This window comes from Giraffa tippelskirchi, chromosome 1 (genome assembly GCF_054371585.1).
Source record: "Giraffa tippelskirchi isolate mGirTip1 chromosome 1, T2T-mGirTip1v1.2.pri, whole genome shotgun sequence".
NCBI lineage: Eukaryota > Metazoa > Chordata > Mammalia > Artiodactyla > Giraffidae > Giraffa > Giraffa tippelskirchi.
The window spans coordinates 83456355-83471431 of NC_137275.1; the positions used below are offsets into that span (position 1 = coordinate 83456355).

The 15077-nt window shown below is 34.9% G+C and overlaps 1 protein-coding gene across 9 annotated transcripts in view; it reads right to left on the minus strand.

Moving 5' to 3' along the window:
- STPG2 (sperm tail PG-rich repeat containing 2) overlaps window positions 1-15077 on the minus strand; it is a 601931-nt gene that overhangs the window by 307019 nt on the left and 279835 nt on the right. The window lies entirely within an intron of this gene.

Here is a 15077-nt window from a genome sequence, read left to right on the forward strand (position 1 = left end):
CTAGTGTCACTTTTCAATATACTAATTCTGAAACTGCCATTTAAAACTTAGCTATGGTTCTGGTTAGAAAGCACAGATGATAGAGACAAAATTACAATAAAAACATTTATCCACTGATATTAAAAACCTGAAAGTAAATTATCGTTAAATAGTTCACATTTTAAAAAGCCATTTACATCATATTTAGTTTTGGATGTTATGGAACTGTCCTCTTCAGATTGCATAATCAGTCGTCTTTAGCAATGCATGCTATTATCTAACAGACAATAGCTTTGTCAGTTTCAGCGTGTAGTATCTTGAGATAAACATAAAATATGAACCAAAGATTTACATCAACAGTGAATGGTATTCTCTAATAATTGGCCAGCTGCAAGAAATTTATTCATTTATATTCTCTTCAACCTCTCTATCCTCTAATTAAAAAACATATCTTAGAAGCATAGTGGCTATAGTCTGTCTGAAATTTGTACAACAAAATTATTATATGGCACAGTAAAGGCAAATATGGGTATTCAGAGAAATGAAATAATTTCAAGTCATGAAGTTTATTTATAAATGTTGGTTTAAAAACTTTCCATTCCATTGATGACATTTTTACTTTTATTAGTATTTTAAAAATTTCATAGGATGCAAAAAAAGTCACTTAAATAGATAGAAATTGTTTCATTTTAGGTTAAACAAATTTATATGTAGAAGTATTTTTCTATTTGATGTATTTACTTCCTTTCCTATTTGGCCAGAATAATTTATTCATGATACAGAGAAAATTCCTACATCTAAACTGAGCGAAAGGCTTAATTCACCCAGAAAATGGTCACTTTAAAATCTGAGCACACCTGTTAAAGTAGCTGCCCAGAACTGAGAAAAAAAGCTGAACTAAAAGCTTAGCTGAAGTCATGCAAATTATTTGACCAAATTGAACAAACTTTTAAGCAGATACTCTGAAAATGCTCAGAAGTGTTAGACTTCAGAAAATATCATTCAAAACACAAACAAGCAAAGAAAAAACAATTCTTCCCTAGAAATATCTTCTGGAGAACTTTTTAATCAAGAAATCTGTATGAGTGTATGTGTGTGTGTGTGTGACAGTGAACAAGAGACAAAAAGACTCTGGGGAGAAGTCAAAAGAGAGAAAATAGTGCATAACTTTCCATGGCAAAATCTTCATCTCATTTGTAGGACTTGTGCCCTTAGCTGATTTCTGGAAAGAAAGCACCTGTTATCAAGACTCAGCAGAAGCTTTGATGGACCCTGTAGATTATGGGGAAGAATATATGAATTTGCCATCTTTCAAAATCAGAGAATGGAATAAAACTTGTGTCAACATAGTTCCTTTTATTTTGATGAAGCAACCTGAATGGGTGATCTAGTTGAACTACAGAATTAGATTCATTTTGTCAATCATCAAAATAGAAGAGTGAATTATTTAAATTAGAAACTCAATTACTGATTGAATTCATTGAATTCATTACTGAATTAGAAACATATTAGATATGTTCCATGTGAGAATGCTGTACCTCTACAGACTGGCTTTTGGGGGAGGAGTTCTTTCCCCTGCTATACATAAGGGGCTTGAAATTCTGAACAAGGTAGATTAGGTGGGTTAGAACTAGCTCACCAATATAAGTCTCAAAACAAGGATGACTCCAAGATCTTAAACTCTTCTAAGAAGCACAGCAAAGAAAGAATTTAGGTTAAAGGTCACAAGAATTTCTTTCACAAAAGAAAGAAGAATTTAGGTAAAAGCTTTCCAGATGGCGCAGTGGTAAAGAATCCACCGCCAATGCTGGAGACACAAGAGATGCAGGTTCAATCCCAAGAGGAGGAAATGGCAACCCACTCTAGTATTCTTGCTTGGAAAATTCCACGGACAGAGGAGCATGGAGGGCTACAGTCCATGGGTTCGCAAAGAGTCAGACATGACTGAATGACTGAGAATGCATGCATCAGAAGAAAAATACTAAAGGAACCAGACAACTCTGATAAAATTTATCACAAGCATCTAGAAACACCGACTTCATAAAGCCAAGTCATTTTAAAATACCTTTGTTTCCATATGGATTGAATGAGAGACAGTAAGAAAGCCAGCCTATTTTAAAAAAAATTTTGTGTTGTGTTCCTTTTTAAGATATGCATTCCAGAGTAGCAAGAGCTAAGACCTACATTTTGGTTGCACTATGAACAACGGTCATTTAGATTGATGCCGCCCAAAAGGTTGGTTATTATCACTCCACATCTAGTATCATGCATTTGTACAGAGTGGTTGCTTTCAAATATTATCAGGGCAAATAAAGGAATGAGATTGGATTAAATACACTCAGTTCCAAGCTTTGGAAAAAAATATTTACATCTTGACCACTGTTTCATTTGTATTGACTTCCTTTTATTTACACAACCAAAGAAATCTAAATTTTAAATCATTTTTCTGGAAGACTGATAAACCAAAGGTGATTATTTGTTTCCAGATTACTCAGAGTTTGAATAACCTATTAATATTTCATTTCTCATCTTATATTGTGGAGGGCTAATCTGTAGAAAGTGAAGTTAAGGAAGATTCTCATATCTTGCATCTTTTGCTCAACAAGGTGTAAATTCATTTAGTACTTGGTGCACAGGGGATACAAAGAAGAAAAATAATCAAGTTCTACCTCAAGGAAATTCCAGTAAAGTATAAAGGGAAATAAGACAAATGCACAAATATCTATATTGCAGGAAAGATTAGTATTATTAGTTCTATAGGGCTCTTAAAGAGTAAGAGATTTCATTTTGTTGGGAGAATCAGAAAAGGCTTCACAAAAGGAGATACTAGAGATAGATCAAGAAAATAAGTGGAATTTTGTTAAATGGTATGAGCGATTTCTAGGTGAGAGAAGCAGTATAAACAAAATCCTTACCTAGAAAAGCATAAGGCATGACTTGGGAACTGAATAGCATAATTTTATTAGATGATACAGTAGAAGAACAGAATAAAGGGAGAGATGAAGAATAGAGAAGATATGACTAGAATGGAAAATCTGGGCTATAATACATGAGTTGAAACTTTTGCACTTATATAACAGTCATTAGTAAGGCATGAAATGTTGGCGAGCTTAGGAATGATATGATGAGAACTGTGTTTTAGGTGACCCTTGAACAACTCATCTTTCCACATATATTAGAAAAATAAAAATGGCTTCTGAGATTCTTTCTTTTTCTTCATTCTGTCACAGTATTCCTACAGAATTAATTTGACAATTTACCCATACTACTAATAATATGTAATATGTGCTATTCTATCGATAAGTAGTATGACAAGAATACATGGTGACAATAAACCCATGGGTAATTATTGTGTGACCTTATTTTAATATCAAATGCCTCTTTAATTGTAGGAGGTGAGGGACAGAAAAGAGGACAACTAGTATCCTCTTATTTGTATATTAAATTTCAAAAATATTGCTCTAGATATATTTAAATTTATCAAACTTGTTCCTTTTTATATGATAATCGTTTTGATTGAGCTGATTACTACTATATTCTGAAAATTAAATTATAAGGTTCAAATAGAAGACTTCAGTGAATTCCTTTTTCTTCTTTACCACCTGTTCTTCACATAAAAGAACAATTCAATGCTTTTAAAATTGTTACTCCAATTACCAATGAGATTTCTATTCTTCTTCATTATGCTGAGTTAGTACTTCCAGAAATAGTTCTTTATAAAGTTGCCTATTCAGTCAATCTAAAAACAGGCTACCAATGGTTTAAGAAGACATTTAAGAAGTGCACCTGCAATATGTTATAATATATGAACTTGTATTGACACTTCAAAACTAGGGCCTAAGCCAGAATTGCTTTCAAATTTAAGTCATCCATACCTTACTCTGAGAACTCACTGCACAAAAATTATAAAATTGTACAGAAAAGTGTTCTTAATTGGTCCAATAAATCAAATTCACATCAATAAAATGCAATTATGGCATAATTTTATTCCTTTTTAAATCAATCAATAAAATTATATGTTAATCTCTGTACAAAAGATTTTTGTAAAGTAAAGGTATTTTTTCTTCTCCATTTTTCCCCTTACTCTATTGAATTTCATGAAATCACCTCATTTATTCACAAGGTTATTAAAGTGTGCTACAATTATAAAATATCATAGCTTTACAAATCTCATTAAAAATTTTTACCATGAAAGATCTTTAGTAAATTAATAGTCATAAATAAAGTGTCAAAAAAGCTGTTATCTAAATATCTATGGGAAAATACAATGTGTTTTATTCAGAATTCAGGAAAACCTTGAATGAGTAAAAGAGCCTTATACTGATTTACATAGGACTACTTTGGTCAATGAACCTCGATTAAAATTATTTAAGAAAATTCAAGGAAAACTCACATTATATGTGTATATGATTTCATCTTTAGAAAATACTCCCTTGGAGTACATTAAACAGCAGTTAAGAGTAACAAAGTGAAGGTTCTCAAAATTACACTGCAATTCAATACTTATTTGAAAAATGAAGAGTTAATCTTAACATCTGGATTTCTATTCTTCTATATAAAATGTAGTATGAGAAGATGGGAGTCATTTGAACTAATTTATCTTTTGGGCTTAAGTACCTCATCTTTTTTTTTCTAAAAGCTCTTGGATGTTCTAATTGCCATTTCTATGTAATATTATAACCTTTATATCAGGTTTCATTTTCTTTATACAGATGATCATTTAATACTGATGGATAAAGTGTGCCTGAATAAAAGTTATGAAACAGACATACTCATGAGAATTATAGACTACCTTTAATTCATAGTTAAAACTTTAATATATTCCGTAACATTGTACACACACAAAACCGTATAAATTTGTATCTTTAGCTTACTAAACTAAAGGACCTCATTGTAAAAAGCTTAAAAACAAAGCAATATATAATAACTTGGCTGAAACAATATTTATACTTAAGTCCATAGATTTTGAAGTTAAACATACTAAAATATTGTTTGTTCCAGGCTTTACCCAATGTGATTCCATCCATAATATACTTGAAGTGATTATCTAACTTAACAGTTGAACTTCTCCACTAAGTTCTCTTATTGGCAGAAAGAGAAGGGATAAAACTTAATCCACAAAGAAAAATACTGAGAAGCAGTTGTATTTCGCCATATCAAACATACAAAAAAACCAAAGTCTTGGATGATGGCTGTGCCAGGAATTTTAATAGATAGTGGATGACATTCTGAGATAAGATCATATCCAAAATCTAGTCAGCTAAATCATAAGGCTATCAATTACTAACAGTGGGATTTTTTTAAGGGTTTTAAAGGCCTTAAACTAACTAAACTGACATAATTGTTGTCATCTTTTTAAACTTTTTGTTTATTGACTATGGCGAAGGGCACAGCAGGCTCAACTCTCTGTGCACCTCTAACATATCTCACAAATTAGCACAATAATGGGGAATTCCTAAGCTCTTTAAACACCCTATTCATCTTCCAGTTACTCTGTCTACTGGAACTTTTACTGTTGTTGTGTTTAAAGGCCTGTTATCCGCTAACCATACTGGAGTGCCTGATCTTGAGACGCACACATTATTGTATTCACCAATATACTTTGAATACTTGCATATACCAGCCACCAAACTAAGCATTTTTGTCAGGTATAATTTTGTCAAAAAGTAACAGAAAACAAAAAACCCACCCACTGGCTTAAACAAATAAGTAATTATTTCTCTTAAGTGTAGAGTTAGGTGGCTTCCAGGGATGGGTCAACTGCCCAGTAAGTATGCGTGTGGTTCTGTCAGCTGTCCTCTTGTGTTGGCAAGATGACTGCCACAGCCTAGTTACACCTGTCTCTGAATTCATCCCTCTCTTCTCACTAATTTCAGTCATAGTGCCCTCTGTTCCATAGTGCTGCTCAGTTAATATTCCTAAAATATTGATCATATCATATCTCCTTTCTGTTATACAACATTTGTTCCCAGTTTCATAGAAAAAATATACACTTTTCATCCTGGGTTTTATGACCATTTAAAATCTAGTTTTACATCACCTTCCATGTTTTTATCCCATACATGTCCCAAATGTCCACACCATGTCTTTACATTAACTATCTGCTCAAACTTACCCTGTATCATTACCCTATAATATATTAATAGCATGCTAATTACAGAATCCAAGACTAATGTATTTGTTTTCCATACCAAGATTTAATGTCCTCTTTGCTCATATATCCAAATACTAAAATTCCCAGGGCTCTAGTCAAATCCTGTATTCTTCACAAAGCCTTTTTCAACCAGTCTAACATACTCTTTAATTTCTTAGTTATCTGAATTCCTAAAGCTTCTTTTTATATGAATAGTAGAATATATTTCTATTAGATGTAAATTATCTCAATTATTCATTGGCATGTCAATGATTCCTGCAATGCTAAAGAAAACTAATCAGTCGTACTGACTGGACTCTAAATTGATGAATGCAAACTTCAGATAGGTGCCTTTTAAAATTTTTTTCATTGTGGTAAAATATACATAGCACAATATTAATAACTTCAGCAATTTAAAAGAGCATAATTTGGTATCATTAAATATATTCACAGTGTTGTGTAACCATCACCACTATCTATACTCAAAATGTTTTCATCATCCTCAACAATCCTGTTCCCATTACATAACAGCCCCTTCTGCCACCTCCTCAACACCTGGTAATCTCTATAGTACTCTCTTATGCATTTGCCTATTCAAGGTACCTCATGTACGTGGAACTATACAATATCTGTCCTTCTGTGTTTGGCTCCTTTCACAAAGAATGATGGTGTCTCAAAGTCGATATATCAAGGTTTCATTCCCTTTTATGGCTGAACAATATTCAGTTGTATGCATGTAACACACTTTGCTTATCTATTCATTGTTATGGACACTTAATTTGTTTTCACCTTTTCAGCTATGAACATGGGTATACAAGTATCTGTCAAAGTCTCTCCATTCTGAGACTTTTTCATGTGCTTTTTGGCCACCTACATATCTGCAATGGATAAATGTCATTTTAAGAACTTTGCCCATTCTTTTAAAACAACTTTTTTGTTGTTGAGTTGTAGGATATATAGATGTATATGTAACTGCATTCCTAAGCATGTGGATATCCAGTTTTCCCAGCAATATATGTTGAAAAGACTATCTTTGCCACACTGAATGATCCTGGCATTCCGATTGAAAATTAATTGAGTATATACCTAAGGGTTTATTTCTAGGCTTTCTATTTCACTGGTCTAAATGTCTGTCCACATGCAAGCATCATACTATTTTAATTCCTATAGCTTTGTTGTAAGTTTTGAAGTCAAAAAATGTGAGTCTGCCAACTTTATTATTTTTCAAGCCTGTTTTGGCTATACAAGGCCCATTGTGATTCCTTAGGAATTTGGGGACTGCTTTTTCATTTCTGAGACAATGGCTGTTAAAATTTTGACACAGATTGTGTTGAGTCTGTAGATCACTTTGAGTAGTACTGACATCTTAGCAAGGTTAAACGTTCCTATTCATGAACACAGGTCTCAGGTCTTTTCTAAGCCACAGTCTTTCTCTGGCATGCCCAGTCACTTTATAAAACCCTGTGTGCATGGCCATTTTTGAATGTCCAAAAAATAACCAAGTTCTGTCTTTCTAAATCTCCTAGAAGCTGCTTTAGCCAGTAGGGATTAAAACAATGGTGATTTTCCTTTGTGCACCAAACTGATCAGAAAAATCAATATGCAATCAGAACACATAGCCCCAATAATTGAAGTACAAGATCCTCACTGTCCACCCTGGCTCCAGCAACACAATACAGAAACGTAGGTTGCCATTTCCACAGTTGCCTGCCATGGGGCAGAGTATGAGAGTTGTTACAATGCACTGAAAGCTGAAATTGACAGGTATTAATAGCAATGTATCAGTCAAGCTTTCCTCTGGAGGGTTCAGGGATCAAATAGACTCCAGAGTTCCAAAACAAGCACTTCAGTTTCTAGCAGTACAATTGAATTTTTAGGGAAGAGGCAGATTCCTGGCACTTTTCTTACTCGATCATCTTCCCTGACTTCGCTTCTCATAAAATGGGTCCTTAATCCCCAACTTCACACATCTAGCCTGTGCTTCTCTCCCAGTCCCCAGTCTCAGATATCTCCTTTCCACCTCTAAGGACTCTGAACACTGCCATTCAGTCATATCCTTCCTGCCTGGTCTATGTAGTCTCTCACTCCTAAATGACTATTCCACACCTTCTCTCTTCTCAATCACCCAGCAAATCTTCACTCTCAGCCAATCACAGTACTTTCTATCTCACTGAGAAAATTAATCAGAGGAGACCTTCACAGACCCCCATTCCCATCTGCCTGACCAACAGCCTCCACACATACACCTTTTTCTCCCCTGTCCATTATCAAGGATCCTAACTCAAGGCCACGAATGCCAGGAAGTGAGAATCATTGAGGCCACCCTAGAAATCCACTTACCACATTCATGACATAGGAATATCCATCCTGTCGCTGGATATTTTGCTTACCATATTTTTGGAAAGACCACTCTGGGTGAATGGGTGATGAAGTTAGTGAGTCAAATTAAATGACCAAAAGGGTTAATATGAGATTTCTGCTTACTTTCAAACTTCAAGAAAAATCTTTTTTTGTGGCAAGTTTTGGGGGAATGTTATATACTTTTTCTTATTATTTTCATTTACCTAATAAATAATGAGTCTTTACCTACAGATTCTCAACTATAAAATATTTTTTAAATCTTGCAGAGAATGCTACATGTCTATTAGTGATTCAAGCATGTCCTCTAACAATATACTTACAACTGCAATCAGAGTACAATGTATAAAACCCTGAAAAACATTTTACCTTAATTACTTGTTCATGAAAAGCAACATAATAGTTCAAACGGGAAAAAAATGTGCTCATACTGCTTACTCTTGCATTTTTTTCTGTTGTAAGGATTTATTAATATCTGCTCTACAACTGAGGTATCTTTATTTTTCTGACATAAGCCTATTTTCCACAGACATACTGCATTTTCTTTTCCCTAGTAGTATAAATTGCCCATTTCCTTAAGAAAAAATAAAGATAAGCTTTATATTCCCTTTATCTCTTTTCATCTTTATTTGATTTATTTATAAACCATTTGGCTCTTAAGAATAGACTAGCATTGTCTGTATATCTAAATTTGACCAAAACTTTCTTAAATAAAGAAATCATTTAAACCTTTATATTAATTTATATCTACTGGGCTCTCTGAATATGCTGCAGACTAGTGAAAAGCTCTAAGGATGAATTCTTACAAGATGACCCTCTGTGAAAGATATATAAAATCCATCCTATTTTTATATATTCCTATCTATATTCCACATTATGTTCTTTGGTTTTAAACATTAAAAAGTCCTTGGATAAAAGTCTTAGGAAGTAGAGTCTGGAGACAGATGCTCTAAAGACATAAATACTCATGACACCTGGCATAAGATTCACATCAACAGTGAAAAACTCTGACTATGACATGGATTAGTTCTTCAGATTCATGGCTTCTAATGCACGAATCAACATTGCCTGAGTACATTTCTGATTTGTTTCTTACCAGGATTTTTTTTCTCTTTCCTCTACACTCTGTTTCTGTTTTTTAAATTTCTAAATTTCTTTTTCTCCTTCCTCTCTCACTACAAGAGTTATTTTAAAGCCTCCCACTTTTTGAAGGACATGAATAAATCTCTCCATGATATATTCTCCCTTGGCATACTGTGATGTTTTCTATTTAGAAATCATTAGATAAAATTGATAGAAAATACAAAGGAAGTAGTGCTTCTTACATTCTTTATAGACTATTCCAATTCTGTCCTTTCAGAAAAATGACTCTGACTCCTAGTTCAAGAAGAAATTAGTGTTCCTTAGGAGGAATTACCTCAATTTCTTGTTCACTCCTCTCATTCAAGAAGCATAGGAGCATTTCCACTATTTGTATTTTCCTCCTTTTAATTTTAGTAGAAGAAAACCAATACAGACAATCAGAAAAAAGTTTGAAATACTTTTTAAAGCCTTCATACATCTGGTTAAATTTCTATATGCTCCTCACATTGCCTCCTTGTTCTACTACCCTATCTGCTTTGGGTAGATGCACTCTTCTTTCCTACAGCAGGCAGCTAGGAAATAATCAAGGCAGCAAGCTACTACTGTTGATTCTAACTCAAACCAATAATTTGTAAGAGCCACTATTTGAATGCACTCTCATTTCAAAACCCCTGGACTTTTCTCCAAGCACTGAAAACATCAAGTGAAAGATGTGAGAGAACGTGAATCATAGATATTTTCTCTTTTTACACTGACTACATATCACATGTAGCATCCCTGAAGATGAAAACTTACAGGACTTCTAACTGATAATTCGTGTCCATCTCTTCATTACCTTATCCTTTTATCTCCATAACAAAAAACCCTTTGAAAACTTCTCCCTGACTTCCCCCTAAAATAAAGTTAATTATGTCACAAGCAGCTCTTCTCCTAATTAAGCTTACTCCAACTACAAATGCATTTTCTCATTTTATCATCACTAACATTAGGCAGTAATTATGTGAATGCTCTGCTCTGTGAGATTAACGCTCTCAAATGCAATAGAGGCTTAACTCAGGGTTGTGGTTACATGAAAGTAAGCACTTTGCAGAGTAAATCCTTCTTGACATATAATTTACTATACTCAAAACCTTCCAGAAGTCTATGAATTTTAGCATTTTCTATTGCTACTTCTAAATCCCCCCCCCACACACACTCAGGCATATATACACACATATATTCATATATATCCCTAACACAGGAGGACAATAGATCTCCTTCTGGTTAGTATTTGCAACACTTTATGTACATTGAGACTAAAACCTCCACTAACTCAAACATATAAAGTTTCTAAACAAATATATTCATGCATGATTAATGGTCATTGAATTCATACTGTTTCTGTGTAATGTGTTTTCCTTGTCATTTACTGATATTTAATAGAGATGTAGATAGGCTGAATAAGTTGTGAGTTTAGCATCTGTGACTATATCATTGGTCTTATATTAGCCCCATTTTACTACACAAAAGTAAGAGCAAAACACTGACCTTCCCTGACCCTTAGTCACCTTCAATGAAGAAAAGAAAAATCGACATTACAATGTTGTTGGTGAACATTGCTAAATGAGATATATACTAAAAAAATTAATTTTACTTAAAATTATTACAGCTGTTATTTTCATACATTATTTGAAGTTGTCAGTCTAGACTTTAGGGGTTCTGAATTATTGGCTTTCAGTCTTTTAAATGAGCCATAAAGTGGTGTATTAAGAAGTGGTGGCAGATATTTCAAGAAAGAATGACCTTAGTTTCTCAAAGCATTTTAGAAAGCCATTCGTGTGAGAAGAGAGAGGCCCTAGAGAGAGATCTGCAAAGAAAGTGCAAAAAAAAAAAGAAGAAAATAAAATACTCGGTTAAAAGATAAAGGATATTTAATTTTACTTTGCTCTGGCATTCTAGACAGGAAAGGGATGAGGAATTCAATAAATTAAAGAGACAAGAAAATTTAGATGGAAAAATGACAGAAGGATTTAGCAGGATGACAGAAAGTTGGAAATAATATACCTGCTAGAGAAGGGCATGGCAAAAGATACAGGAAAAATTGATACATAATACTTATATTTCAATTGTTAGGTGATGAAACAGACAAAATACAACAAACAGTTAAGTGCACAGTTATTCAGGTGTGACCACATCCATGAAATTAAAAGACACTTACTCCTTGGAAGGAAAGTTATGACCAACCTAGACAGCATATTAAAAAGCAGAGACATTATTTTGCCAACAAAGATTCGTCTCATCAAGGCTATGGTTTTTCCAGGAGTCATGTATGGATGTGAGAGTTGGACTATAAAGAAAGCTGAGTGCTGAAGAATTGATGCTTTTGAACTGTGGTATTGGAGAAGACTCTTGAGAGTCTCTTGGACTGCAAGAAGATCCAACCAGTCCATTCTAAAGGAGATCAGTCCTGAGTGTTCATTAGAAGGACTGATGCTGAAGCTGAAATTCCAATACTTTGGCCACCCGATGCGAAGAGCTGACTCATTTGAGAAGACCCTGATGCTGGGAGAGATTGAAGGAAGGAGGAGAAGGGGACAACAGAGGATGAGATGGTTGGATGGTATCACTGACTCAATGGACATGAGTTTGAGTAAATTCCAGGAGTTGGTGATGGACAGAGGGGCTGGTATGCTGTGGTCCATGGGGTCGTGAAGAGTCAGACACGACTGAGTGACTGAACTGAACTTAACCACAAACTGGCACTTGGTACACATGTGTGCTGCCATCTACCTCTACATTAAATTATCTGCTGCCGCAGCTGCTGATTTCCAATACCCTCTGAAGTAGTCCAGGGTGGAGAGCAGAAAGGAGGCACTCTGTGCTCTCAGAAAACTGGTTTTCAAATAGTTAGATATTCTCAGGTGCTGATTTTATGAGCTCAATTCTTGTATCTCCTCATATCTAGAAAAGCACTAAAATCCTTCATGGTGATTGTTTCTCATGACTAGTGGAAGCTTCACGAGACCAGCAGAAACTTTCCAAAAAAAAATAAACATGCTTGATTGCACATACTCCTCTTTTACCAAAATCACATATATACTGTCCTTCCCCTCTACCTCTTTGAAACAGTTTCTCAGAGCTATCTGAGGTGCTGTCTCTCAGGCTACAGTCCTCATATTGCTCCAAACAAAACTTAACTCATAACTCTCACACTGTACATTTTTTTTAAAGTTGACAAGGCTACTGCATAAAAGATGTCACTAATGAGAAATATCTCAAAGAAAGGGAAAGGGGCCTGAAGTTTTATAGAGAAAGCTAAATGTGAGTTATCTCTGAGTCTTTTGGGTGTCGTGAGAAACGATGGAGGTTGGTCTAATATCAAAGGATGTCAGGGTAGGATGGTCTTTTGTCATTAGCTGTCACACAGAACACAAGAGGGTGGGGGATTTCTTAATCTTCACTGCTTTCCCAAAGTACAGGGCTCAGGAAAAAGGTCAGCATTGTCACTACTCTCTTATAACCCCAATTTCTTGCCACTTACCTTTATCAAAGTCTGCTGTGTATGGTACTTTGGGGGAAGGAACAGAGTCAAATTCTGTGTTTCAGATTAAAGGACTGGAAGGATGAAAAAATATTAAGGATAGTGAGACATAAAGTACCAATCAAGGACTGAGTGGGAAAAAGGAAATTAAAAGGTAATCAGAAGAAATGTAAGTTATCAAGAATCTTCAGCAATATTACATCGCCAGGGAGTAAGGAGCTGAATTTTTCAACATATGTGGAAAGGAAGGTTGGAGGATTTATTCTCATATAGTTAGTATTGATATTTTGGCAATTCAGATAAGACAAGAAAAATCAGCTGTTCATAGGGAAATATAAAAATATTTAAGGGGACCAGCAACACACACACTTGCTGAAGTTTCCGGAACTTGTTTACTGAGTTTCAGATGGACTCTAAAAATGAATCACAAGAAAGAATGCTATATATCTTTATCTATCTAGGTAATAAATCAGAGAGTTCGGAATGCCAGAAATTCTAGGAAATATGGACATCTGAACTACTGCAAGAGCCTCCTAACCAGTCAATCTGCTCTTCTTTCCAGTCCTTTCTCAACACTAGCACAAGTTCTCTCTAGTATGAACCTGATGTGTCACTCCTTTCTTTATAGCTTCTGATGGCACATCAAGGTTGTTTGTGATTTAACCTAACATGCTCATCTTCTGCTGCTCTTACCACTGTGTCACATTACATAACTTGCTATCCCTCAGACATGCCAATTATTTAGAACTGATTTTCCTATGTCTTTGTTGGAAACTTTGTTCCCAATGTATGCTACTGGAAAACTTATTACAATAAGGTCCTTGCTACTGAAGGTCAAATTCCCCCACCAATATAAGAGCTCAAGGACAGGAATCAAGGTTTAGGTTTTACATACCCATCTCATACAAGGTACCCTGCCAAGAACCTAGCTCTAGATGTATCATCAATATATGGGTTTAAATCAGTAAACCAAGTTGTGATAAGTATCTCTTCCCTAGTAAGTCACTGAGGCAAAGCCAGACTATATCTGGATACATGTATTTCTCAGGAGGGGGTAAATTTCAATTTACATGGTATGCATGTTAAACTATTATAACATCACAAGAATGCTATAGAGAGAACAAAAGCTTGAAACAGTGGGTTGAACTATATGTTCTTGATGCTTCTTCCAAACTTTTAAGCCAACAATTCCATGTTTAATAAGTCATGAGTGGAAACAAAAGAGGATCATAAAGAAAATACAATGCTAACCATCTAAAGATAGTCATATTGGAAGAGAAGTTATACTAATCCAATTCTTTACTGTCTCTGTATATACCCTGTTGGGCTTCCCTGGTGGCTCAGTGGTAAAAGTATTCACCTGCCAAAGCAGGAGATGCAGGTTCAATCCCTGGGTCGGGAAAATGCCCTGGAGAAGAAAATAGCAACCCACTCCACTATTCTAGCCTGGAGAATCCCATGAACAGAGGAGCCTGGCAGGCTTATAGTCCATGAGGTCACAAAGAATCAGACACAACTTAGCAACTAAACAACAACATATACCTTATTATAGCAAGGTCAGTATGTTTGTTTCCTACTGAAGCTGTAACAAACTAACACAAACATAGTGGCTTAAAATAATGGAAATTTACTCTTTTATAAGCCCTGGAGAGAAGAAATTTTAAAATTGGTCTCACTGTGGGGCTTCATTTCTTTCTGGAAGCTCTAGAAGAAAATCCATTTTATCACATTTTCTAGCTTCTAAGGGCTACCCACACTCCTTAGCTCATGATTCCTTCAGTCTTCGAAGCCAGCAACAGCAAGTGGAGTCTCTCCAACAACGTGTTACTCTGAACTCCTGTTTCCCTCTTTCACTTATAAGGACCCTTGTGATTACACTGGACCCCCTTGAAAACTTTGGGATAATCTCCGCATCTCAAGATCAGCTGACTAGCAACATTAATTACTTCTGCCATGCATTATGGGTTGAATTGTGTCATCCCCAAAACAGTGTTAAAGTTCTAC